We start from the raw sequence: 27,993 nt of genomic DNA on the forward strand, positions 1-27,993 counted from the left end.
AGTTATTAAGGTAAGGCCTGATGACAAAATCACAAGGAAGCAAAAATCAAGGAAGAGAGCAAGTATTTAAGGCTTACAGATGCACTTTTGGAATAGAGTATTAGCATTAATTTACTGAAAGGGGACTTACATAGTTTACTTATATGGACTCAGACAACTAGATTTAAGTACTATCTTTTAATATACTTTTATTTATATTTTGTAACACTTCATAAAAAGGTTACAAAATGTAATTCCTGGAAATGTGTCATAAATCTTTGTTTATCTGGAAAGAATATTTTCATGTGGAGTAGAAGTGAAAAGGACAGGGCTACATATATCAGTTGAAGCACAATCAATGGTCTTCCTTTGTCTGCATGATTATATTTGACTACAAACAACAATATCTGCAGAAATGTGCACAGCTCTGGAAATAGTGCTTGTTAATTAACTGTTTGCTCATATTCTTCTGACAAAATGATTTTATTTGTCAAAGAAATATTGTGTTTCTTCTTAAAAATATAGCTGCCTGACATGGATTGAGCATTGGCCTGCTAAACCCAGGGTTGTGAGTTCAATCCTCAAGGGGGTCATTTGGCAATTGGTCCTTCTCTGAGCAGGGGGTTGGGCTAGATGACCTCTTGAGGTCCCTTCTAACTCTAATAATCTGTCTATGAGTGGCAGAATTTAAATATTGTCATTATTTGTAGTTATAAGATCCCTGTATGTGATGGTAATATCAACGTGATAAATTGAATTTATCATACTTTACTTATTACCTTTTATTTGGTCACATCCACTATACCCATTTATCCATCTTCCCCAGGCCACCCTACCACTGCAACCTCTGGAAAGCTTCTAACCAGTTCCATAACAAGGCTGAGGCAAGTGAGGCGCTTCCCTTGGGCACGCAAAGCTGAGGAGCGCATAAAAAGATGACGTCATTGCGTTTGTCTACAGACACAACAACCATCATTTGAGTAATCGAGTTCTAGTATTCTCAGTGAGCACACGCTTATTATATATTAGGACTTCTCGGATCTGCTTAAGACCCACCAAACAGTGTGAGGGCACAATTTTATATTCTTGCCTCAGGCGCAAAAATAGTTAGTTACGGCTCTGCTTCTAACCATCATTTTAAAGAAGCACATACGCATACACATGCACGCATATACACCAGAAAAAGGTTTCCTCCTTTTCTCCCAAATGTCCTCCCAAAATTACACCTGCCTGAGGCCCAGGACAGGCAGTATTTTGTTTTGGACTATGTGTTAACTATCTAGTAACTCATACCCTATGAAGTAACTTATACCATTGGAAAGAGTTGATTCCCAGCATTTGAAAAGGATACATCAGTAATTCCTTTAAGCCAGGGGTCGGCAACTTTTCAGAAGTGGTGTGCCGAATCTTCGTTTATTCACCGTAATTTAAGGTTTTGCGTGCCAGTAATACATTTTAACGTTTTTAGAAGGTCTTGTTCTATAAGTTCATAACATATAACTAAACTATTGTTGTATGCAAAGTAAATAAGGTTTTTAAAATATTTTAAGAAGCTTCATTTAAAATTAAATGACCCTCAGACCAGTGGCCAGGACCTGGGCAATGTGAGTGCCACTGACAATCAGCTCATGTGCTGCCTTCGATACACGTGCCATAGGTTGCCTACCCCTGCTCTAAGCTGTGGAAAGTTCTGAGATATTGGATTTAAAGTCATGGCATGTACAGAAGAGTTATACTAGGTAATTTTTAGAGGTTATATATATTTTAAACCTCTAAAAATTACCTATTTATTTATTTATTTTAAATTAACAGTTTAAACAGCAGAGTTCCTGTTACTAGAGAGCTTGGCTTCATAGGCACAGACATGGAAGGGGAAAACAACAAATAAACAAACAAACGAAACACAGTCCTAAGACATTTATCAAATAGTTGGTTTTCTTCTCTGACATAAGAGGCATATACAGAATACATTGTATTAGTATTCATTTAAACTGACCTTATAATTCACTTGTGGCTTTCACCATGCATGAGTAATATGGCTAATTTCCAACTCAGGATAATAAAACCTTTATATACCGTATCACATTATCATTTCTACTCACTCCACTTTATGTATAAAGTGGTCAGCTTAAAAAGTATGTTACAATTTGAGAGATATTACTAGTTTCCATGATATTTCCCATTTTAAGTATAAAGAATCTCCGTAGAATTTTTCAAAACATTGAAAGTTTAAGTGCGCCCACTGTATCTACATTTTGTGTATATGCACAAAAACATACACACACACACACACACACAGGCACACAGAGAAAGAGAGAAAATTGAATTAGATCACCCAAATCCAGAGAACAATTTCCCATATTAGTAACATTAACACAAGGCAAATGTGGAGCCTAAACTATATATTAGTTTGTCTTTATACTTGTTTGTTTATCCAGTTTTTCCATGTACCTACAAATGAATAGTGAATTTAGCATAGGTAATGATAGTGAGTAACTCCCTGTGACAATCTGGGCAATCTGTCTTATGCACAAGCTACCAATTCTGGTTGAGGTCATGAAACTGTTACTATGAAACTTCTGTATCATGGGTTGCCTCTATAGGGATGTGCAACCCACCAATTGTTGACAGGGGCTGCAGCAAGACCAGGGATAATGGAGGTTGTTAATTTTAATGACTACTCTAACCAAACAATGGATATGCTAAAGAGGTTGCCTGAGTGGGAAACCATTACTACCAAGGTTTTTTTTTTGCAGGGGGCTAGTAAAGTGGAAAATCACAAACAGCAGAACAAAGAAACCAGGTGGTGAGAGAGGGACTCACAGAACAAGACCCAGGAAGCTCTGGTCAGGAGAGAGGATGATATGGGTGTGTTTTCATAGCAAGGGGGGCAGTTAACTCTGGGACTAGCCCAGGGCAGAAAAAGCTTGCTGTCCTAGGACGGTTCCATGATTCTGAAGAGAAACCATGAGTTGCCAGAGAAGGATCCTAGACATCCCAGATGACTGTGCCCAGGCCCAAAGAACTCTCCAGAGATGAGAGATCTGACGCAGGGAAATATATATGTGTGTGTTTATTATTTTATATAGATTGTGTATTTCTTTGCTAAGTAAAGAGCAATGGTGTTTTAGAATCTTGTGCAAAATTTTCTGTGCATCTGTTGGCTGTCAGTATTATGTGCCCTTGAAATGGTAACCCTAGGTTTAACTCACTTCAGGTGCCCAAAAAGAGGACACTTCCAGAGACTAACTGTCAGAGCAGCTCCAGAAAACAGTTGGAATGGGGAGAGAGGCAAAATGGAGCTAAGCCATGGCCACTCCTAGCCTCACTAGCATGCTTGGAGCCAGAACTGTGCAGGGGAGGAACTCCTCCACTAACACCACCACTGAAAAAATGAAAGGATTTAAATAACTAAAGCGCACAAAAAAATTCAATATAACATTCGCTGCGATCGTATTATTCACTCAATATTAGCTGCCATCACATTGTTCAACTTGCATATTACACACAGAGATTATGTTAACAGAACATTAATAAAGTTGCAAAATCAAGCACTCAAAATTTAGGAAATGCCAGATTTAAGGTTGCCTGTGCATTCTCTCTTCAGGGCAAGGATTCTCTCTTATTGTATGGCAAATGAAATTTAATGTGGATAAATGTAAAGTAATGCACATTGGAAAAAATAACCCCAACTATACATACAATATGATGGGGGCTAATTTAGCTACGACGAGTCAGGAAAAAGATCTTGGCGTCATCGTAGATAGTTCTCTGAAGATGTCCACGCAGTGCGCAGAGGCGGTCAAAAAAGCAAACAAGATGTGAGGAATCATTAAAAAGGGGATAGAGAATAAGACTGAAAATATATTATTGCCCTTATATAAATCCATGGTACTCCCACATCTCGAATACTGTGTACAGATGCGGTCTCCTCACCTCAAAAGAGATATTCTAGCACTAGAGAAGGTTCAGAAAAGGGCAACTAAGGAGAGGGTCCCATACGAGGAAAGATTAAAGAGGCTAGGACTCTTCAGCTTGGAAAAGAGGAGACTAACGGGGGCTTTGATAGAGGTATATAAAATCAAGAGTGATATGGAGAAAGTGGATAAGAAAAAGCTATTTACTTATTCCCATAATACAAGAACTAGGGGTCACCAAATGAAGTTAATAGGTAGCAGGTTTAAAACAAATAAAAGGAAGTACTTCTTCACACAGCGCACAGTCAACTTGTGGAACTCCTTACCTGAGGAGGTTGTGAAGGCTGGGACTATAACAATGTTTAAAAGGGAACTGGATAAATTCATGGTGGCTAAGTCTATAAATGGCTATTAGCCAGTTAGGGTGAAGAATGGTGTCCCTAGCCTCTGTTCATCAGAGGATGGAGATGGATGGCAGGAGAGAGAGATCACTTGATCATTGCCTGTTAGGTTCACTCCCTCTGGGGCACCTGGCATTGGCCACTGTCGGTAGACAGATACTGGGCTAGATGGACGTTTGGTCTGACCCAGTATGGCTGTTCTTATGTACAGTGCGGTCCTGTTCTCAGTTGTCCCTTGGACACTGCCACGATAAACATGTTAAATATCAAACTCCAAAAATAAATTTCAACATGAAAAATACTGATTGGAATAAGGAAAAAAAGGCAATACATACTACCCAAGTACAGCAAATGAAAAAATTCAGTTTAGGGAAAATATATATTTGATGTAAATCATTTCAATTAAAAATTAAATAGAGAATTATATTTAAAAGGCAACCCCAGTAATGGTCTTTTGCAAACATAATTATTGCTAACCTATTCATGTATGGACTACTTGCATGAGTTTGAATACAAATGTCCTGAAGAGATTACGCAGGCAATATTAATTAAAAAAAAACACAGCCTCATCAGAAGGTGTTAGTGAACTAAAATTAAATTCATTCAACTCTGATAAGAAGAACCAGATGCTTATCACGGGGGAAGGGCAGGAGAGAGAACGGGACACTGGGTTTCATATCCTGAAGCTTCCAATCTGCCTTTTTGCACATGAAGACACACACCATTATTATGGGTTGTGAACAAATGCTAGATCACATAATCTGCTCTTGATAATGTGATTTTGGCTGGACCCTGAACTTCCTGAATACTCCACCAGATGATGAAGAGGAAGCTCGTGCATGTACTACACCAATCAGTATTCAATTTCTTCTTCTAGAATAATTACATTATTAGTTCCCAGATTCTTCATGATCAAAAATATTCTCCCTCTCCTAGGGACTTTGCTCATTGATATGGAAAGTAAAAAGAATCCTTGTGCTTTAACACAAGAGAGACAGTCACAGATAAAAATCACACAAAAAAGCCAAGATGGGTCCTATAGCTCAAACTCAAACCAAACTAAAACCAAAACCAACACCAGAGTCCTTTAGTGCACAGTTAGGTACTAATTTAGTAGTAGCAGCAGGATCCCTGTAATACGGTATCTGTGGGCTGCAGGCATTAGCAAGCAACATTCTACACTTGCTCCACCCAGTCAGTACATTCTGAGAGAATGTGCTCTACCATTTTAAAGGAAGTTTAGACTCTCATCCTCGACGACTCTCGTCCTCATCTCATACAGTTCACATGCCCTCAGTTTGTTTCTAATTTCGGCAGCATAGGTAAAGCTTCTCAAAAGATACAGAATTTCTAATATAACTCTTCCCCATTAAGCTACACTTCAGCTTTCTTCCTCTGCTGCCAGTACTTCAGATGTGATAGCTAAGACCAAGAATCAAAAAGAATTTGAGATAAAATCTCTAACTGGCATTACTTTTTCAATTATTGTAGACTTATCTCATAAGTGAGAGGTATTTAAGATAAATCAATAACTTAAAAACTAAATGAATATAAACAAAGGTTAAACCAGTTTACGTACAATTATATTAGGGATTTGCACTTAATTAAATTGGTTACTCTTCTATTACAGACAAGCCCTAAGTAGTGTTTATAATTTTATTTGCAACATATTAGTACCCTAGACCAGGGTTTTGCATATTGGAGGCTGTGACCCACAGAGTCCACAAGCATTTGCCAAGAAGCCTGTGTTCTTGACGCTCCTTGACTCAGTTCAAAGCAGGAGCCTAAAAACATAGCCAATCAGCATCCGTGTTGGGTAAAATGCACTCCACTGCCCCACCTCCATTCTACTGGAAAGAGAAGGGGAAGAAGCACACTTCTCCACACACACATCTCCCATACACACCCCTTCCAATGAGGAGAAGAGAGGGGCAGAGATGGGCACCACTTTAATTCCCTGCTGCAGAACAAGCTCAAGCAGCTTTAAATACAGGCTTCTCATTTGCAGGGCTGGCCTTGAGGAAAATAGCACCCCAGGCAAACTTATATTTTGACACCCCTGGCCCCAGCTACCTTCCCAGGCTCATTACCACCCAATCCTCATTGCCCCAGCCACCACTGTCTCTTCCCCATCTATAATTGCCACAAACTCCCTTCCATGACCTTGCCCTCCAGACCCACCCTGCTGCTTGCCTCTTAACCACAGCACCCTCACGACCACATACACTGCTACAGGGACCTCTCATCTGGTCATTGAGCAGGACAGCCAAGACAACATAGTAGGCGGTCTTCCGCACACTGACAGGATGAGCAGGGTCTGGGGCAGTCGTACCTCTCCTGCTCCTCCCAAACTCTCCCACTCAACATGGCATCCAGCTTCTCTGCCAGAGCCCTACAGGGTCAGCAGCTCAAGGTGAGACACAGTGACAGGACGGCACCAGAGGGCTGTAGTGGCAGGGGCGCCTGGTGACCTGAGCGCCCCAGAAAAGGGGGGAGGGAACCAGAATCACACTGGTGTGGAAATACCAGGGGGAGAGAGGGGCAGTGACATGGGGGCTCCAGAAGGGCAGATCTTTCCCCACCCCAATAATGAGCATCTCCAATATTCAAGTGTCCCTCCCCAGTCCCAGGGAAGGTGGGTTATTGGGAGTTGGGAGGATTAAATCCTCCAGCGCACTGAAGAAAGCTAGGGTGGGTGGTGATGGTGGAAGGTTGGCTCCCGAAATATCCAAGCCCCTGCACTAAACACCTCCCTTTGGAAGGAGTAAGAAAAAGAGGGAGCCCCTGAGAACTGGGGAGCATGGGGAACTGTGGGGTCAGAGTGTGGCATGCAGGAGTGGGACCTTGAAGATGTGATAGACACCCTGAGAACTGGGAGTCTGGGACCTGTGGGGCAGAGGAAGAGGCCTCCTGAAAGCTTAGTGAGCATGGGCGGAGTGGAGAGGGGCTCGGAGCTGTGGGCACAGGCAGGGGTCCCTGGGAGCACAGACAGGGACTCTGCAGGTTCTACGGGCACAGACAGGGGCCCCTTGGGAGATGGGTGTGCTGGGACCTAGAGGCACAGCGAGGGCCCCTGGAAGCTGGGGGCAGGAAAAGGGCCCTCAGGGGCTGGGGGCACAGACAGGGAGTCCCCTGGGAGCTGGGGCATGGGATCAAGATCCCCTAATACTTACTGGTCTCTTTGCCCTGCAGTTTTAGTTCCCAGTCCCTTCCCTTCCCCTCCCAACCTGGAAGAGGCCGCCTCCCATTGGCTTACCGAGACGCCACACTCACCTTCCATTGGGCAGCATGGCTTTCCATTCAGGCCGCCCATGGAAAGAGGAATGCCAGGGCTGAAACAGTCTGGCGGAAGGAGGGAGGGAAGCTCACCAGCTCACAGTCCCAGAGGATGGTGGCAGGACTTGGAGCCAGGCTGGGGAAAAACACATGGGGCAGCGAGCGGGGGCCTCTGCTCAGGAGCAAAGAAGCGGGCGCTCTTGCCACACCAGGCTGCACGCCACAGGCAGCGAGGGGAAGCCCAACCCCCCTGCCTCTGAACCATGGTGCTCCCCTGGCTACGGCACACTGGGTGAGGGCCGACATTGCCCTGCCCTAAGGCTGGCCCTGGTCATTTGCACAGCATTAAGACTGGTAGAGCAGTCTAATGTGGGTGCAGTGGATCAGAACTGGGTCAATTTGATAAACCAACCAAGATGACTATGCTGCTGACATTCTATAAAGTGTATTTTAATTGTATGCAAAGATAAAATGTAATCTATCTATTTTGTTACCATTTTAAGGGGAGATGGACAGAGTAACAAATAAGGGACATTTTGGTCTCCTGAGAACATCAGTTTTGGACAAAGCACATTGATCTGAAATTTAGGACAATCCCTCAAAATATGAGGCATTTGGATATCCAGCTCCTGTTCAAGACCATGAATGCATTTACTACTCTTTTCTTACTAAGGGCTCATTTGTGGCTTTTAGCTTCTGGCTGCAACAGGGGTAGGATAGAATTGCAATGCCCCAAGGGGAGATCCAAGAGGTACTGTGCCCAACTCCATAAGAGGTTGTTCAGCTAGTGATAGGCAATATGTAAATTCAGCATCCATTCCACACCACACAGAGAATGATCAACTGTAGTGCAAGTTACTGTAGCCTGAAATAGTGGATATGGAGCAGTAGCCAAGACATTCTAAAACCAGAGAGAGCATTTGTCCCACCCCAGTTAATATATAGCCTGGCTACTCTTGATGTACACAAGCCAACATTTCCTTTTCAAAGCACATAATTAGGTTAGGGGCATCTCTGGAGCCCAAAATTTCTTCCATTCTTTTGAATTTTATCTCTTTATTAAGAAATATATACGATACATCAATAATACCAATTGGTGCAGTTACACCAGTTACGTGCCTTCCAACAACTTTGGACTGCACCAAGCCATTAATATGCACTATTCATAGGACAATGTGTATAGTGCCAATAATGTCAGAATTCAGGAATGTAAACAAGGAACCATATCGGTTTCTTTAGTTCATTAAATACATAAGAGAAAAAATAACCCAACGTCTGTAAAATAGAAAACGACAAAATAATTGGCAAATGGTATTTTATTTTCAAGTTTCTAAGATACTATCACAAACAAGATTTTTTTTTTAAATAATTTATCAAACTATTTAACAGGACATTAACTGAAAGCATTGAGTGTCAGTTTAACACTGCTATATTTCAGACTATGTGCTTCAGACGAACAGGCGATGTTTAGAATCAGATGGCATCAGAAAAAGCTCAGGCCTGGTCCACACTATGCAGTTAAATCGATTTAAACAGCGATAAATCGATTTAACGCTGTACCCGTCCACACTACAATGCACTTTAAATCGATTTTAAGGGCTCTTAAAATCAATTTCTGTACTCCTCCCCAACGAGAGTAACGCTAAAATCGATATTACTATATCGATTTAGGGTTAGTGTGGACGCAAATCGACATTATTGGCCTCATTCTTTTACAGTAGCTACCCACAGTGCACCGCTCCAGAAATCGACGCTAGCCTAGGACCATGGACGCACACCGCCGAATTAATGTGCCCTAGTGTGGACGCATAAAATCGACTTTATAATATCGGTATTATAAAACCGGTTTTAGTTAATTCGAAATTATGCTGTAGTGTAGACGTACCCTCACACACTGCAATATAGCAGTGAAAAAAGGACATTTGAAATGTCCTGTAAAATCATTTTGATTTCAAGATTAATCTCTAACTTGACATCAGGAACAGAACTACAGCAACCCTGCCAAAATACCTGCTAGCATAATCTTATATTTTAATTGCTTAGTTTCAAATTTACTTTAGTCTTCCCTGTTGAATCACTGTGTTAAGTACCTTCGATGTCTCAAAAAACTTCAGGTAAAAAACTAACATAAGAACATAAGAATGGCCATACTGGTTGAGACCAAAGGTCCATCCAGCCCAGTATCCTGTCTAGCGACAGGAATAACACTAAGTAAATTTAGTTGACAGATTTTTAGTGCAACAGGCTGGCAAATGTCCTACATGTTCACAGGCGCTGATCCTGCTGGAATAATGTAAGTGGGTTCTGCAGACTAAAAGGGTTTGTCTTTACTAAGGCCTGGTCTGCATTAAAAAATGAAGTTGGTTTAACTATACCCGAGTGGCGTAGTTAAGCTGATCTAAGTCCCCGCATAGATAGCGCTAGGTTGCCAGAAGAATTCTTCCATCGACCTAACTACTGTCTCTCAGGGAAGTGAATTACCTATGCTCATGGGAGACTCGCTCCCATTAGTGTAGATAGTGTCCGAGCCACTGTAGTGTTTTAAGTGTAGACATACCTTAAGAAAATTGGTTCAGCCTACACCAGGCTTAGTTAACACATGCTCGCTAATCCTGACCTAAACTTGGACCTCTCTCTTAGTGTGGCTGCAAGAAAACACCTTGTAATTCAATTTAGCCGGTTGAGTTCAAACCTAAACACAACCAGAAAAATAAATTATATATATATATATATATATATATATATATTTATCTATCTATCTCAAGGTGAAAACGTTACTCTACATCTACTCCATAAAACAGGTCCAAGATTAGGTCAGGGTATCTAGCATCTAAACTCAGCCACCTTTCTTATTCAAGACAAAACCTAACCAAAGCATTGGTTCATTACCCCACCTGTATAGTGGATTTAAGAGGATCTAGGATGTGAGCTGAGTAGATGGAATCACAGACTGCCAAGGACCAGCCAAGCCTAGGGAGAAGATGTGAGCTGAACTGAATGTTGTTAGTTATATCATTGTTAGTGTTTTTATTATTGAACTTATACCCCAAAATGGGATATGTTTGCCTATACAGTGTATAGACTATTTTAGAGCAGACTGGAAGAAGCAACTAATAAACGTCATAACAAGAAACTTGAAGGCAGAAAAGTACTTTACCAGATTCTTTTCTACACCATCTAGTGTACAGTCTCTGGAGTTTTCTGGAGATGGTCAGCAGCATCATGCTAATCACATTACTAGATTTGTTCAGTCCTGCTGACACAAACTTCGAAAGCTTTAGGACCTTGATGCCTTTCTAAAACCATTCTGTAAAAAAATGTAGGCCTTAAATTTATACTCATCTAAAGATGTTTAAGCAAGTGCTATAACTCTGATTACAGGCCGCAGAAAGTTCACCATAGCCCAGACCCCTGCTATTTTTAACAACACTAATCAGGAACAATAAGGAGTACCAAGACATAGAAGCCACTTCTACCAAATAAAAGTACAATATAGGCACTCATATGTTGGTATCTAGACTCCAAATACACCTTCTCCCATCTCTCTACCACATTAGAACCAATCTAAAGTACTGATCCTAATATTTTTAGCATATAAAAATCCTAATTAAATTTTTCATTGTGATAAAAATGAAAATTATATACAAAAAGACAATGGTAAAAACTATAAAAACCAAAGCACAGGTGGGCAAACTACGGCCCGCAAGCCATTTTACACCAGCCCGCAAGTTCCCACTAGGGAGAGGTGTCTGGGGCTTGCCCTGCTCCAGTGCTCCAGGCAGGGATCATGGTTGAGGGGTACACCATGTGACTCCCGGAAGCCGCAGCATGGCCCTGCTCCGGCTCCTAGGCACTCCAATGGCCCCTTCCAGCGCTCCAATGGGAACTGCAGGGAGTGCCTGCAGATGGGGCAGCGTGCAGAGTCACCTGGCCACGCCTCCGCATAGGAACCGGAGAAGGGACATGCTGCTGCTTCCGGAAGCCACCTGAGGTAAGTGCCACTCGAAGCCTGCACCCCCTGAGCCTCTCCCCATGCCCCAACCCCCAGCTCCAGCCCTGATCCCCCTCCCGCCCTCCGAACCCCTTGGTCCCAGCCCAGAGCACCCTCCTACACCCCACACTCCTCATCCCCAGCCTCACCTCAGAACCTGCACCCCACTCCATCCTGGAGCCCCCTCCCGCACCTTGAACTCATTTCTGACCCTACCCCCGATCAGAGCCCTCACCCCCTCCCACAGCCCAACCCCAATTTTGTGAGCATTCATGGCCCACCATACAATTTCTATTCCCAAATGTGGCCCTTGGACCAAAAAGTTTGCCCACCCCTGCCCCAAAACAATGAGAACCCGATGTCAGAGAGGCATTCATTATCACAACTGACATTATTTTGATTTTTCCCCATCCACACAGCTGGTTAAACGAAACGAAAAAAGAAACATCTCCATGTATTTCAACCTAAAACTAAAACTCAGTAAAAGCCCACTACGAACAGTCAAGAAGGACACATTTTTGAAGATACTTGCTTTGTCTACTAATAACATATACATTAGTCCAAACCCTCTAAAAATGTTATAGTAACATAATATTCTATAAACTTTAGATGAATTAGGTCAGCAGACTATGTATCTGAAAAAAAAAAAAAAGAGAAACAAGTTAAAATTATTGGCCCATGTAAGACTATATGTAATCATCTTCCTTCAAATTTGTTTGGGTACAGCAGACACTAACCGGAGAAAGTATGATAACTTCCTAGAAAAAAAAATTATATTTAAGCACAATTTGCAAGAGAAGTTCTAATATGATTTCACTACCTATAGTAGACAGCCACTTTCCAGCTTCAATTCCAGTGCCCTTAGCTCTCCCTTCCAACCTCTAAAATCCTCCCTCTGCACAAATGAGCACTCTGCTTGTAAGGTAAATAAAGTAGGTAAGTAGAGGACTTATTAAGCTAGTTTCTTACATATGCTGTGGAAGAAGTGGGTCTTCAAGGAGGGATTGAAATGAGGCTTTGTGGACCAAATCAAGAAAAGTGTTCCTTTGTGTCAGTGCAACATGGATGACAGCGCTGTAAGTCCAAAACATCTCATATCTATAGAATCATGCCAAGTTACTCAGAGAAAAGAGAGTTTTGAGATTTAAGAGACTCCACATTCTTTCTGAATTAACAACTCACTCCTTACTTACTGGATTCTATCATCTTCCTCAAGCCACACAACAATAGCGCTCTGTAAACCTTCAGACTGAACTATTTTTTGTCATGTATTCTAAAAGCAGACAACAAAAACGCAGCTCTGGTCCGCTATCAATGCTTTGCAAGAGAATGTTTCTATTCCGTGTCAGTCACTTTATCTGCAGGAAGGAGAGGATAAACATTACAATGAGCTGCCACTACTCTCTCAGCAAATTCTCTCTCACTTTAATGTCCTGAACATAAACCTTCATAAAAACCAAAAATATAAGACTTCATTAATGAGCAGTTTATCCACCTAAGCAGGGGAGTTTTCCTGTGGGGGCAAGAACAAAGGTATACCAAGTGACCCAATGAGTAGATTCCATGAACACCTCAGGGATATCCAGGCACTCTTAAAAGCCTTAGACACCACCTAGTGTTTTTGACATCTCTATATAGACTCCTCTTACCACAGGACACAATTTAGCACATACATACAAATCAGTTTCTGTAGCACAAAACATACAGAGAAGTAGTTTTTGGAAAATTGGGTTAAGGTACAGCTCCTACCAAGCAAACAGTCCCAGTAGTCTTATTAAAAACCTTTATTTTCTCCCTAGCATAAGATAATTGAATTCTAAATGATCCTTTGTGGAGGTGGGTAAGGGACTGATCTGTAATGCTTTACAAATGAAAATTCAGTGAAACATGTTTCTCAAATGGTGCACAATGCTTAACATATTTTACATTTCAGCAGAAGTGAGCAAGCATGATTTGAAATGCAGAAAATAACCAAGTTAAAATAACTTAATTCGTATAGAGAAGCTGGAAAAAAAATGGGAATTCCAAGTTAAAGTTAACTTTCTGTTCCTATCTCATCTCCACTGTGCCTAAATATTGCAAAGATCTCAGAGCAGAGGCCAGTTTTACACCCAGTGTTTAACTACAGTCCAACAGAACAGACAGAATGCAAACTGGTTAAAGGCAGGGCCAGCATAAAGAATTTGAAAAGAAAGATGAGAGAGAATGAAAATCTGAAGATCCAATGACACCAGCAATTGCCCTGCAGGGCTGTCAATGCAGCACCTTTCACAAGCTTGAGATTTACAAAATAATTTGGTAAATAGAGAATAGACACAAACAAAACTTCAGTAGATAATCTTGCCTTTCACTGAACAAAATTAAATGTAATCGAAGTTAAATTTCTAATAAATGCAAGGGCTCTCAGTATTTCAGTTAAATAAACCTCAATATATAAATATCCTCCAGTTCCCAGTGCCAATTCCACCCTACCTACCCCTCAGTACTTCACTAAAAATGTAGAAAAATTAAGCAAGAAAGTTTCATAGCCTTCTCTTGCTTCCACAATAAATATTTGAGACTTTGCATATATTAAGTTCGCTTTATGACAAATATTCTATTATGTTAACATTTATGAACCATATTTTTATACAAACTTCTAATTTCAAGCAGATATATAAATTTATACACCACAAAAGAAGTTTTTAATCAGTATAATCAAATTAATTCCAGTTAAATGTCAGCCTGTTTAACCATCTACAGTCTGTGTCTCGAACACATTTGGAACAAATCTGCAATCCGACAGCATCGGTACATGAACGAGTCATGGAACACCCTAACCAAAGTGTGGAGAAATCTTACTACAGAAAAACTTCTAAGTGCAGAAAACTTGAAATGTCTGTCTTGTTTTACCAAAAGAAACAAAAAAGAAAGAAGTTAAACTGAAAATCAAAACCATAGACATACAATCAGCAATGTTACATACCGAGCTGTTCCAGCAGTATCTTGTCATTCAGGACGTAACATTTTCACGCACCAGCCATACAGATCCCAGAGGTTCAACCCACATTTCCTGATTTCTACAACAAAGATTGTCATTAAGCTACCAACATCATCAGGAATGCAGTACTGCTGTAACCACACTTAAATTAACTTTTCATCCACTTTGAGCAAAACAAAAAAACTGTAAGACTGGTATGGCAAGTTAGTCAGCTTCTAAGCTATTATCCATAAGTTTCAGATGAGACAGCAGATGTATTAGGAGCACAAAGCCCTGCATATATGCAGCTTGCACTGAACTTCACTCAAAATAAAATGAACCCTATTCAGTTTAGCCAGATTATTGCAATTCTCTCCTTCCTTCTGCTTTCATTTGGTTCACATATCACATAATGCACAGTTTTATAGGATTTTGCAGCTAGGATAGTATCTAAGAACAAGCTTTCCTTGTCATGTCACTCTAGCACTGGTTCTTTATTAAGTATACAGACTTGAAAATTATTTTGCTAATATTGTGGTACTATGGCAATATCAACTAATGTTTTTTGGGTTAAGGTTATGACTTTTCTAGGTTCTCTTTTTTTTTCCCCAATGTACTCTGCATAACTGTTGATTTTCAATAAAAAAAATGCACTAAAATTCTTTTCCACACTTAGACTCTTCAGAGCCTCATAACTCTCTTGGTAACCACATGGCTTTTAGCTCCTTACATTCCTCATAGCCACAGTCAATCTTCCATTGACAGTGCAGATATAAGCCAGATCTCTGTATGCAAATTATTTGGTTATGCATCTTATTTGCAAGATCTTTTATCATTTCAAGATAGATCTGCTAAATTAATAATAGTCCTTAAACCAAACCCTGAAAAATATTTTTACTTTACACACGCTCCCACATTCCCTTTTGCATACGGCACACAGCCGGAACAATTTGCATGAAGGGCACTGCATTAATATATGGGAGTGAAGCTTGTGTTCTCCTCTCCCATGTTAAAATGCACAGAAGGGAAACAAGAATGAAAAATATTGTATAGCTGTTGAGGAGCTGCATACTTGCAGTAGCTGCATGCTGTAAATTGGAGGATTCCGAAAAAAACGACTGAAACCCCGATCACAGATCCACACTCAGCATCATGGAGCAAAGTTCCCCCTCCACACTCCTTCCAAGCAAAGCTCACCTCTGATAAGGTAGCTGGCTGGCTGAAATGCTGCAACCCTCTGTAGGTCATAGAGCACATAGGATAGATGATGCTGATCCGATCAGGAATAATTTATCCTCCCCATTGTGCATTATGTGGACCCTACTAGATGGAGGAAATATACTGCATAAAGTGGCTCTCTTTTTGATGCTGGGATCTGGTGGTGGTTTAGCAAAGGGAACAAACAGTTGCACAGTAGAAGATGCTACAGGCTCCAGCACAGCTACATTCTCCCTCCACATAGCTCCATACACCTCATTTCTGCATTTTTGCTCCTCACTGCACAGTGGAAGGGGATATTGGAACCCAAACAAATGATTCCATAATAAGTAACAATCACCTTCAGCCATACATTGCTTTCAGTGTACATTTAGTCAGAAGTACTTTAAGTGAAAGACATTTCTTCCTATGCAGTATCTAATCTGTCTGCACACAAACTGAAAGAAAGAAAAAAAAAAAACTATTTCAAGGACATACTATCTGCACTATTATTCTGAGAAACAAAGAACAATTTAACATTTTGGGGAAAGTGACACAGAGGCATGCAATCTTCATCTGCACTCCTCTCCCAAGCAAACTGCATTGCATTAAGTCACTCATTCTAAAGTCTAAAAGAGGCTCCAACAACTGAGCTACACTTAGTCAATAAAGACATTCAGCTAGCTGAAGCTAAGAGAGTCCTAGACATACCCTAATTTAATCAAGACACACTGAAAACAAAATTAATTCTCATAGTAAAATGATCAACCAGAATGTATTTGCATTTTTCAGTTTTAGCGAAGAGCTCTATTTCGTTATAATGGACATGAGCTGCAAGGTGCACAGTGATCTTTCATTATTGGCAGTAAATATTTATATTACACGACTCTCAAAGGCTCCACTCAGAATTAGGACCCCACTGTGCTGGGTGCTGAATAAAGACAAAGAGACAAATTGTGCCCTGAACAGTTTATAGATTAAAAATTCACCTGCAAGGGAAGTTAAAGGCACCTTCCAGGAGTGAGCACACTATTAACAACAAAAAATTGCAGGAATAAAATGTAGACAGGTAGCAGTGTTTTATGCATTTGAAAAACAGTATCATCTTCCATAATATTCCATAATACTTTTTTTGCATCAGACCAGTTACTACTGGATACATAACACGTTTTCATTAATATGAATACAACCCAATTAGACACAGATTAGATACAAATGTAGTGTGCCTAGGAATTAACAGGCCCTGTGGTATGTAATCTCCTGCGGTCTAATCCCTGAATATATTGGAGCAAAATTCCCAGCTCTGGTTTAGGTGAGTGCAATTCTTAATAACTTCAGTGCAGTTGTTATAACCAGAGCCGAGATTGGCCCAGTGTGAATGACATCATTAAAATGTAAATATTGGGCAAACTGAAAAGTTACCAATTCACAGTAGCCTTACTACAACTAAAAGAATACCATGTGGTTTGAACAGCAACGCTGAAAATGACAGAACAAAAAGTCCTATTGAGTTCAATGGAATTTTTCATATTAGCAGTTCAATGTATATCATAGTGGAAGCTGGTACCAACCCCTGTATTTAGGTTGCCTAACACTTTCCATTATAAAGTACTCTTGCAATCTCATCTTTAGGAAGCTCTCATGCCTCCATTATTTGCAGTAGACCTTTGGTATTCCACACAGGGAATCTCCCATGGGCTACAAAAGTACTTTTTCTTCATCCCATGAAATTCCATTCAGATTTTGGCTGAGATATAAACGGTTAAAGATTGCCATTTCCCTTCTCCTGCTTGCATTTCTCAGGAAGATACTGTCAGCATGCCAAAACCACCACTGAACATTTAGAAGCAGAGCTCGCATCCCAAGAAGCTGCTCCACTGGAACATCAGGGAGCTACCAGAGTAGCTGAGCTGTAGCAGATGGTGGGAGAAAGGATTCTAGCTCCCAGATACTTTCTCTGCTCCCACTTTCAGGACTGACAGGTGTGCATGTGGTAGGGCAGTAGGGACAGACACAGGCTGGGATCTCCCAAATCACCACTCCTCCCAGACTCAGCAAATAGCACCAGCAGCCAATCCCCCATCTGGGGCTTATAGAGGAGGAGGAGTTCTCCCCAATGCTGGGGCTGGGGCAGGTAGACAGAAAGGCCATCTTGGGCCTCCTCCTGATCACCCCCTGGAACTGCAACCCATCCCCCCCTCTGGGAAATTAACAGTCTCTTGTTGCCAGATAATATTGTTAGTCTTGTTGCTCAAGTGATAACAGTTTGTTCTGCAATGCTGAAGGCTCAAGGTTCAAACCCTACTGATGATTCATGATTGTGGGTGAGGGGGGTTGTTACAATTGTACATCATGATTTATTTAATTTCCTTTTTTTAAATTTATTTCATTATTGTTTATCATTCAATAAATTTTTTTTCCCATTTAAATAAAAACCTAGGAAATTACACTCTAAAAATACAGAAATAGCATTATTAGGTTGCAAATTCAAGCACTCAAAAGTTGGGATATGCCAGTTATACACTTGTCTATGCAGTTTTAATCAACTCTCTTGTGCATACGCACTATGATACATAGTCTTTAACTACATGATAACATTCCATGATTTCCACAGGATTCCTATACAGAGGATGCACAAACATGCAGAATTAAGGTTACATAGGCTACTGTAGGTCTGACATTTCCTCATTTCTGAGTGCTTCATTTTGCAACCTAAATAATATTCTTTTAACATAGTTTCTGTATAATACTTCATAGTTTGTAACACAGATATATGATAAAAATAATGTATGAAAAGTAATCACTCAGGTCTTTGATAGGAAAAGGTAGTCCAGGATTGGGTGCCCAACCTGAGACACCTTAAAGGGATTCGATTTTAGGGTATGACACTGTAGCATGGGTAAATTATCAAAGTGTGTGCACGGGATGATACTTTACAGTATTATGATGTTTTTCAGTTACTGTGTGCAATCTGATAATTGTACACTGTTTAATTTTTTAAAAGATCAAATATGCCATGCCCACAGCCATCAGTTAGGAAAGCAGGCTTTGCTAAATTCATGAAGATTGATTCAAAGATAAATGATGTTGTAAGGGAAAACAGCATACTGCACTAGTTTACTAAACTGGAGTTCCATAAGAATTTAAGGTCCCAATTCAGAAAACATTCTTATTCAGAAAAACATTTAAAGCACATGCTTAAAGCCCATTAAAGTCAATAGGACTTACACATGTGCTTAAGTCCTGTCCTGAAAGAGAGATGTGGAGAGTCCATCTTGGTATACTAGTTATTTGTTAAACAAACTAACATTACTGTAGTGATTCATGCTTGGATAAATACGTTTTAATTTATTACAGTGTGTGATAAGCGGAAATTAAATGTAGAACTACATTAATATAAAGTAATGGTGAAGGGTTTACATACACAAAGTCAGAAAATTCAGAATTATTAATTTAACAAGAGAACTCAGCTAAATTGCACATACACGTTAAGATAAAGTTATATATAAGTCACAAAAATATTATATGTTCAAGAAAGCAGATTTTTAAAACTGGTATCTGAATCAAATTTTAAAATTTCCTTACCTGTGTGTGTAAATCCTCAGCTATACTGTTGCAATACCAGTTTTTTCTATACAATACATAATCCCTGTGAGTTTCTATGGTGTCACTGTCACACCTACATAAATAATTATATAACACAGCTTCTTCAAACATGTCCACAGTATTTTGGCAAATTAGTGACCTTGGAACTATGTTCCTGGTAGCTCTCAAAATCTGAATGGATTTCGCTTGCACATGTTAATCATTATGCAACTTTTTTCAGCTCTTAAAAACTAATGTAAACTCTTAGGACTTTTCAAGAGCTAAAGCCTCTCACTAATTAGCTTTCTAAGCCAAGTAAAAGCCATTTTACACTCTAAGCAATTTTATAGTTTGTTTAGTATACAATATTTAAGTTTACATTTTGGAAGTGCTTCATTGTAGTCCTGTACCAGGCCCTAATATAATTTAATCAAGTCAATAGTTTGTTTTGGTTTCTTCTTTCTCCTCATTCAAATAATCCTTATTCATGGAATTCAAATCAGAAAATAATGAGACATTTTATGAGATCAGTCTGGCTGCAGATCTTATTAAAAAGCCAAACTAAAAAAATGGTTACTCACCTTCTCGTAACTGTTGTTCTTCGAGATGCGTTGTTCATGTCTATTCCAAATCAGGTGCGTGCATGCACACAGGCACATTGGCAGGAAGATTTTTCCCTTAGCAGGATCCGTCGGGTCGGCCTGGGTGCCCCCTGGAGTCGCACCCTTATGGTGCCTAATATATAGCCCTTCAGTTCCTTCTTGCTGGCTACCCCAACAGAGGGGCAGGAGGGTGGGTATTGGAATGGACATGAACAACACAACTCAAAGAACAACTGTTACGAGAAGGTGATTAACCGTTTTTTCTTCGAGTGCTTGTTCATGTTGATTCCAATCAGGTGACTCCTAAGCAAAATTAGATGGTGGGGTCAGAGCTGTCCACTGACTGGAGCACTGCTCTACCTAAGGCCGCATCATCTCTGGCTGCCTAGTAATCGCCTAGTGTGCTGCGAAAGTGTGTATTGATGACCACGTCGCCACCCTGCAGATTTCCTGGGTGGGAACTTGAGCCAGGAAAGCTGTTGATGAAGCTTACACCCTTCTGCCATTATCCAGGGCGTGCGGATCCCTGCTAGACTGCAACACTCAGTAACGCAGGCCACAATCCAGGATGAAATGCGCTGTGTCGAAACCAGCTGGCCCTTCATCCTGTCCGCTACTGCGACAAAGTGTTGTACCTGAACAGTTTCATCGGCACTTTGCGGACATCAAGAGTGTGGAGCCTCTTCTCCCTGCAACTTGCATGAGACTTGGGGTAGAAACCAGGGAGGCAAATGTCCTGGTTGATGTGGAACTGCGATACAACCCTCAGGAGAAAGGCGAGATGGGGCCAGAACTGAACCTTGTCCTTAAAAAAACCATGGTGTAGGGCGGCTCGGATGTTAGAGCCCTGAGCTCAAACACACTCCAGGCTGAAGTTATCGCCACCAGGAATGCGACCTTGTAGGAAAGGTACAGCAGGGAGCATGTTGCTAGAAGCTCAAAGGGATGCCCCATGAGCCTAGTTAGGACCAAGTTAAAATCCCAAGCAGCAACCGGTTGGCGAACATGCAGGTAAAACCTGTTGAGGCCCTTCAGGAAGCGACTGACCAGGGGGTTCGCGAAAACGAAGCAGCCCTGTACCCCTGGATGGAAAGCCGAGATGGCAGTCCGTTGTACTCTTATAGAAAACAAGGAGAGACCTTCCTGCTTTAGGTGGAAAAGATAATCCAAAATCTGGGACACTGAGGCTAGTGCCGGGGGAAAGTCACGCTGAGCAGACCAGACCAGATTGAAAATCTCTTCCACTAGAGCCATGTACTTGGCCAAGTGGAGGGTGTCCTACTGCTCAGGAGAACCTGTCTGACTTGTCTTGAACAGGACAGCTCGAATGGATTCAGCCATGGAGCCTCCACGCTGTGAGATGTAGCAACTGCAGGTTTGGGTGCTGGAGCTGCCCGTGATCCTGCGTGAGAAGGTCCAGGAAGAGCAGTAAGGTGATCGAGGCTCCCACTGACATGTCTAGGAGAGATGTGTACCAATGCTGGCAGGGCCAGGCTGGTGCTATGAGAATGACACAAGCCCAGTCTCTGCAGATCTTGAGCAGGACCTTGTGGACGAGAGGTATGGGTGGGAAGGCGTATAGAAGCGGTCCCCCTCAATAGAGGAGGAATGCGTCTGCTGTGGAGTCCGGACTGTGATCCTGGAAGGAACAGAACTGCTGATACTTCCTGTTGTGTCGCGTGGCGAAGAAGTCGATCAGGGGACAGCCCCACCTTCGGAAGAGCAAAGATGTGACGTCCAGGCAAAGGGACCACTCGTAGCTGTGAAAAGACCTGCTGAAGCAATCCGTCAGCTCGTTCTGGACCCCTGGAAGATACGATACCTGTAGATCTACTGACTGCTGTATACAAAAGTCCCATAACCCGAGGGCTTCCTGGCACAGGGGAGAGGAGCATGCACCCACTGTTTGTTGATATAAAACATTGCGGTCGTATTGTCCATCATGACCGATACACATCAATCTGCTATATACGGGCGGAATGACTGGCACACTAGGCATACTGCCCTGAGCTCCCTGACATTGATCTGAAGATGGAGATCTATCTGTGACCAGAACCCCTAAGTCCTGTGGTCCCCCAGATGAGCTCCCCATCCCAAATCTGACTTGTCCGTCACTAGCACTAGGGATGGCTGTGGGACAGTGAAGGGAAAGCCTGAGCACACCTGCTGAGTGCCCATCCACCACAGGAGCGAGTCGGGGATAGGGCGAGGCAGGGTCATGATCCTGTCCAAGCCATCCCTGGCAGGTCTGTACACTGATGCAAGTCAAGACTGAAGCGGTTGAAGCCTGAGTCTGGCATGCCGAACCACATGTATAGGCTGCCATGCGGCCGAGAAGTTTGAGACAATTTCTTGCGGTTGTGGTGGGGAACTGCCAGAGTCCCCAGATCATGGCGTCGAGGGCCTGGGAAGTAAGAGCCAACGGAAGTTCCAGCCACCATCACTGGCAGTAAGAAGGAAATGAAGGGGTGGTGGGTCAGCAGAGCTATATATTAGGCACCATGAGAGCGTGACTCCAGGGGGCACCCAAGCCGACGCAACGGATGCTGCTAAGGGAAAAATCTTCCGACCAATGTACACGTGCGCGCAAACACACCTGATTGAAATCAACATGAACAAGCACCCAAGGAAGAACAGTAAGTTCTTGACCCAAACCCAGGGTGACCAGATATCCTGTTTTTAAAGGGACAGTCCCGTATTTAAGCCACCCTGCAGGTGTCCTGACTTTTTCTTTAAAATGGGCAAATTGTCACATATTTCTATCTCCCAACCACCATCAGTACTGGCAGGTCCTACTGCTGGCTGGATCCCTGCTCGCCAGCCACCTGCCCACCATGGTGAGTCTAGTGGCTGATGATGGGGGTGGGTGTGCAAGGCTGGTGGCGGAGCGAAGATGCAACATGCAGGGCCAGCTCCTGCCCCTCCTGGTCCATCAGTGCAATCCCTGCTGTGTGCTGGCTCTCATCCAGCAGGGCCCTGCCCCCATCTCGTTTCAGGCCAGCACTGGCTGCGCGCTGCGATAGCTGGTGAGTGTGGGCAGGCACCAGGCAGACGCCAGTTATGTGTCACTTCTGTTGCCCACCCATCAGCCCTTTACATGCTCCCCCTCTCACTTTGCTTTGTCCCTTTGCCCCCACCCCCACCGCTCCTCCACAGCCCACTGGTGGGGCTCATCCCGCTCCCAGTACTGTGTGGAGAACTAGCCCCTGGTCAGAGCACTCAACTCACCAGCACCTGGCCAGCAGGCTCCTTTCTTCCCCCTGGCTGGGCAGGCACCTCAGGAAAGCCCAAGACTCCCCAGCTCAATGATGAGCTACTGGCGATGAGGTGCTGAGACCTGCATGTGCCAAAGCCCTGCACAGCACTGGCATGGGGAATCTCTCCGCCCCTCACCTGGGCTCTGGAGTGGCGTTGGGGCAAGGGAAGCATTTTCCAGCCTGTTTATGCCCCAAACCTGCAAGCTCTACAGCAGCCCACAGAGCGAGGCTTAGCACTCTCGTCACCCCCCACCCCTTTGCCCTGGGTCCTGCCACCAGGGAGTGCGGGGCTGCTCCGTCCCCAAGGCACCCTCCCCTGCTGAGCCATCTCTCTGGTCAGTTCACTGAAGACCCTGCAGTCAGGTTCCCTGGGCCCTGGTTCACAATCCATCCTTAGGGCTTAACCCCTTCCTGCCTGCACTGTAGCTGGGGGATGACAGGAGGCAGCTGGGTTAGGTTGATGGCCAACAGCAGCCTGGAGGTGTTAGCTGCCTTTTGACACTGTGCGGACAGGAAGAAACAAGCTGCTTCCAGTCACTGGGCCGGGGGGGGGGGGGGGGGGAAGAGAGGCGAGAGGAGAAAAGAAGTCTTTGCAGAGCTCATGTCATGGGCCAGATCATCCCTTCCCCCCCACTCCCCTATGACTGGAAGCAGCTCCCATCCCCTCCTTCCCACATAGTGCTGAATGGCTGCTGCTGGCCACATTCTGGTGTGAACCCTGGCAGAAATCGGCAGGGGGACAGACCATATGTGACCCTACATCCCATCCTCTCCCCTGCACATGTTGCCTATGAAAAGAAACATTTTTGTTTTAACTAACAGATACAAAAATACCAGAAAAATGTTTCTTTCAGGCTTAACAAATAATTTTCTTCCTGTAACAACTTTTTCAATCTCTATAATTGCAAATATTTTAACCAAAATCTCTACAGGTTAGTAAACATTTTCAAGGTACAAAGTTACAGTCTGTGTGGAATCCTGTTCAGTGTACTCTGACATTACCAGTGTATCTGCTCCTGCAGCTCACACATTGTCTCAACACAGTTAACAGCTCAAAAGTTACATTTTTGTCCTCTGATGTAATATTTTAAGTTTTGTTAACAGCAGAGCATAATCATCATCCTTTTTCAGGGTATCCAATGCCCAAAGCAGTCAGTGTGCCCTGCCCTGCTCCCCAAACCACTGAAGTTTCAAACATGATTCAGAAGCACAAGAAATCAGAGGATTTGTACAGAATTACATAAGAGCTAACTGATCAGAAATGTAAGAGCAGAGGGTATTTCTTACTTCCTGACATGCAGGATCAGATTGGGAGCACTATTTCTACTTTAGAGCTGACCAATTTTATAAATATGACAAACCAGAGAAGTTGTTTCAAGATATGTATCAAAACAGAAATTAGGAATGAACACTCAAAGAGGAACAAACAAAAATGCACACTTTTACTTGGTTATACTTTTAATAGGATAACAATAATACATATTTACATCTAGGAACCGATACTAGATCATGTGCAAAGTACATTTACTCTGTTCAGGTCTATTTGTAGAACTGAAGTTTTGTAATATTTATGATGGTCATTGTGATCTATAAGCTATTTAGTATCCAAGATTTTCAGTGCCACATGGAAACATTTAAGTTTGCCAGGCCATATATGTTAATATTTAGGAAATGAGGCCCCAAAATAAGCACATGGCAAAATTCAAGATTAATGTTTCAGAACATTCAGGCAGTTCCCAAACAATAACATAGAGCAAGACAGCTAAAGAAGCACTTTTCCAAAGAGATATATGAAACGTGTGGTGGTATCTGGAATTCACATAGGGAAATGGCAGGAGTTGCTAAATAGGTGCAACATCAAAAAGCCTGCAGAGGCTGCATCGTATAGGGGGACTGAAAACTGAGCTAGAATCCAGGAATTCCTGAATTCTAATCCTGGTTCAAAAACTGACCTCTCTCTCACCCATTTCCCATCTGTAAAATAGCACTTGCCTATTGTAAGTCTCCGTTTTGCAGTAAGAGTGTTTGTGAAGCTCTTTGAAAATGCAAGTTATGTGTCAAGTACAGCACAGTGATGGGGTGTTCACTGCACAACAGCCCTTAAATGGTTAAGGAAGTTGAGAAAAATCCAGTTAGTGTGATAGGCCACACGAGGGGATTAGTCTGTAAGAAGCAACCCTGATGCAGGATGACGTTAATCTGAGCGGGCGTGGACTGAGTCAGTATAAAGCCAGGATACTGGCAACAGAAATAGTGGCAGTGAGGAAGTCTGCAGCCATCCTGAGTGCATTAGAGAGGGAAAGAAGGAACCCATGGAAAGAGTAGGACTGTGACCCTGAGGGAAGGGTGTACCCAGAAGAGAGGGGGGTAAAGAAGGAAGCATGTAAGAGGTGAGTAGAAAGCAGCCCAGGTGTCATAAACAGATAGCTAAGGGTTAATGTCTCTTTCACCTGAAACACCTGACCAGAGAACCAATCAGGAAACTGGATTTTTTCAACTTTGGGTGGAGGGAATTGTGTCTCTGAGTCTTTGTTTCTGTCTGCCTGCTGTCTCTGAGCTTTGGAGAAGTAGTTCTATTTTCTAATCTTCTGTTTCTAAGTGTAAGGACAAAGAGATCAGATAGTAAGTTCTATGGTTTTCTTTTCTTTGGTATTTGCATGAATATAAGTGCTGGAGTGCTTTGATTTGTCTTCTTTTTGAATAAGGCTGTTTATTCAATATTCTTTTAAGCAATTGACCCTGTGTTGTATCATCTTAATACAGAGAGAACATTTGTATTTTTTCTTTCTTTTTTATATAAAGCTTTCTGTTAAGACCTGTTGGAGTTTTTCTTTACTTCAGGGAAATTGAGTCTGTACTCACCAGGGAATTGGTGGGAGGAAGAAATCAGGGGAGGTCTGTGTGTGTTGAATTGGCTAGCCTGATTTTGCATTCCCTCTGGGGAATAGGAAAGTCCTTTTTGTTCCCAGGACTGGGGAACGGAGAGGGGGAATCACTCTGTGTAGTTTCACAGAGCTTGTGTCTGTGTATCTCTCCAGGAGCACCTGGAGGGGGGAAGGGAAACAGGATTATTTCCCTTTGTTGTGAGACTCAAGGGATTTGGGTCTTGGGGTCCCCAGGGAAGGTTTTTCAGGGGGACCAGAGTGCCCCAAAACACTCTAATTTTTTGGGTGGTGGCAGCAGGTACCAGGTCCAAGCTGGTAACTAAGCTTGGAGGTTTTCATGCTAACCCCCATATTTTGGACGCTAAGGTCCAAATCTGGGAATAAGGTTATAACACCAGGAACAGAGCAGCAAAGCTGAGAACTGAACAGATCCTGGCTACATGTTGTAGGGTCCCTGGGCTAGAACCTGGAGTAGTGGGTGGGCCCAAGTTCCCCTACCAGCCACTGATGTAATGGCATTGCCTGGACAGCAGGACAAGTGAGATTCTATATTCCAGAAGGGAAGAAAGCTGCAGCTCCTGGAGTGAGAGAGAGGCTGCGGAGTGAGAAAGAGATCAATGGCGGAAGACACCACTAGGGAAGGCCTTGGACTTGGAGACAGCTAATCCCCAGAACATCCAGAAGCAGGCATCACCTGCAGTGAGTACTCCATTACAAGTACAAAATTTTCCACAAGTAATAAACCACAACCTCCTCTATTCTTAATTAGCTTTGGCAGGGGAAAGTAGTAATATTAAAGCATGAAACAGTGTTCTCTAAAAAGAAACCTCTTTTTTACTCTAACTTGCTTCTATCACTGTACTAAGGAGTCATTTTTACAAGAGAATAAAAGGGTAATTTCATCTTAAAAGAAAGACTGTACAAATCAGCAAACCAAAACAAACAAGGGTTTGAAGTCATTACAGACAAGTATTTCCATAATTTTCATACTAAAAATGTATGTGACAAGGTGCATAGGGAATGGGTCCATCTAAGTCTTTACTACTAGTAGAAGTCATCCCAATGTCAAAGATGATGTTGACAATCACAGTTTACAGGCATATTAAAATGATGAACTAACCATGACTTGGTTTTGTATTACCCTCTCAAATCCACATTCTAAAACATGTATAAAGTCCTCCTTAGAGAGGACTTAATGAAACAAAGTTTAAGGAGTTAAAGGGCACTAGCAAGTTCTCTCTTTAGGCGCTAACTTGAAATGCTTAACTAGGGTGCTTAATTTGAAATGGGTGTGCACACAGTATTGGGAGGCAGGAGTAATATAATGATCATACCTAGAAGAGATTGTGTTGTCACACACTGATTCAGGACCCACAAATCTCAGATTATGCTATGGAAAACTATATTAAGATACTGTTCTGAAATCTATATTAAGAAATCACGAAGCTAGCATTCAGAATTTTTCATTATTCTGTTAAGAGTTGATACATACAGCTCTCAATACAGCTCTCTTGATTGTTAGCAAGAAGGTTTATTTTTTGTAAAGAAGAAAAAGTATTTTGTTACACTAATTTCATCTGTTTCATCAATTTTAAAAAGTACATACCTTGATACCTATTAAATTAGCTCAAAATATCATAGCTGGTATTTTGGAAAAAATATATATACCATCATATGCATAATTATAATTAAGAAACACATTCTGCCCATAGCCTTATTAGTTCCAAAATACAATGAAAAAAACCAAACCCGCCCACCCACCGGATGGGTGAGGCGAGTTGCAGAGACGCAATGCAGGAGGACTCTGCAATGCAGTGCGTAGAATTGTGCTTTATAAAAGGTTCTCAGCATGGGAATACAGATAAGTGAGTGGGGCAGGCCAGAAAAGTGGAACCAACTTGTACACTCCATCTACTCACAGAAGATTGACTAGTCCAACACCTG

At 42.2% G+C, this 27,993-nt stretch overlaps 1 protein-coding gene across 8 annotated transcripts in view; it reads right to left on the minus strand.

Annotated features, from left to right (window-relative positions):
• NCOA2 (nuclear receptor coactivator 2) overlaps nt 1-27,993 on the minus strand; it is a 260,761-nt gene that overhangs the window by 185,214 nt on the left and 47,554 nt on the right. The window contains exon 1 of one of the 8 annotated variants that reach the window (XM_030553252.1): nt 10,731-10,832. The exons of 6 other annotated variants lie outside the window; for them this stretch is intronic. The gene's annotated coding sequence lies outside the window, so the exon portion shown is untranslated. Of the gene's footprint in view, nt 1-10,730; nt 10,833-14,529; nt 14,624-27,993 lie in introns of those variants that run through there. One more of the 8 variants, XM_030553251.1, reaches the window with a different exon arrangement.

The sequence above is a fragment of the Gopherus evgoodei genome, chromosome 2, assembly GCF_007399415.2.
Source record: "Gopherus evgoodei ecotype Sinaloan lineage chromosome 2, rGopEvg1_v1.p, whole genome shotgun sequence".
Taxonomy (NCBI): Eukaryota; Metazoa; Chordata; order Testudines; family Testudinidae; genus Gopherus; species Gopherus evgoodei.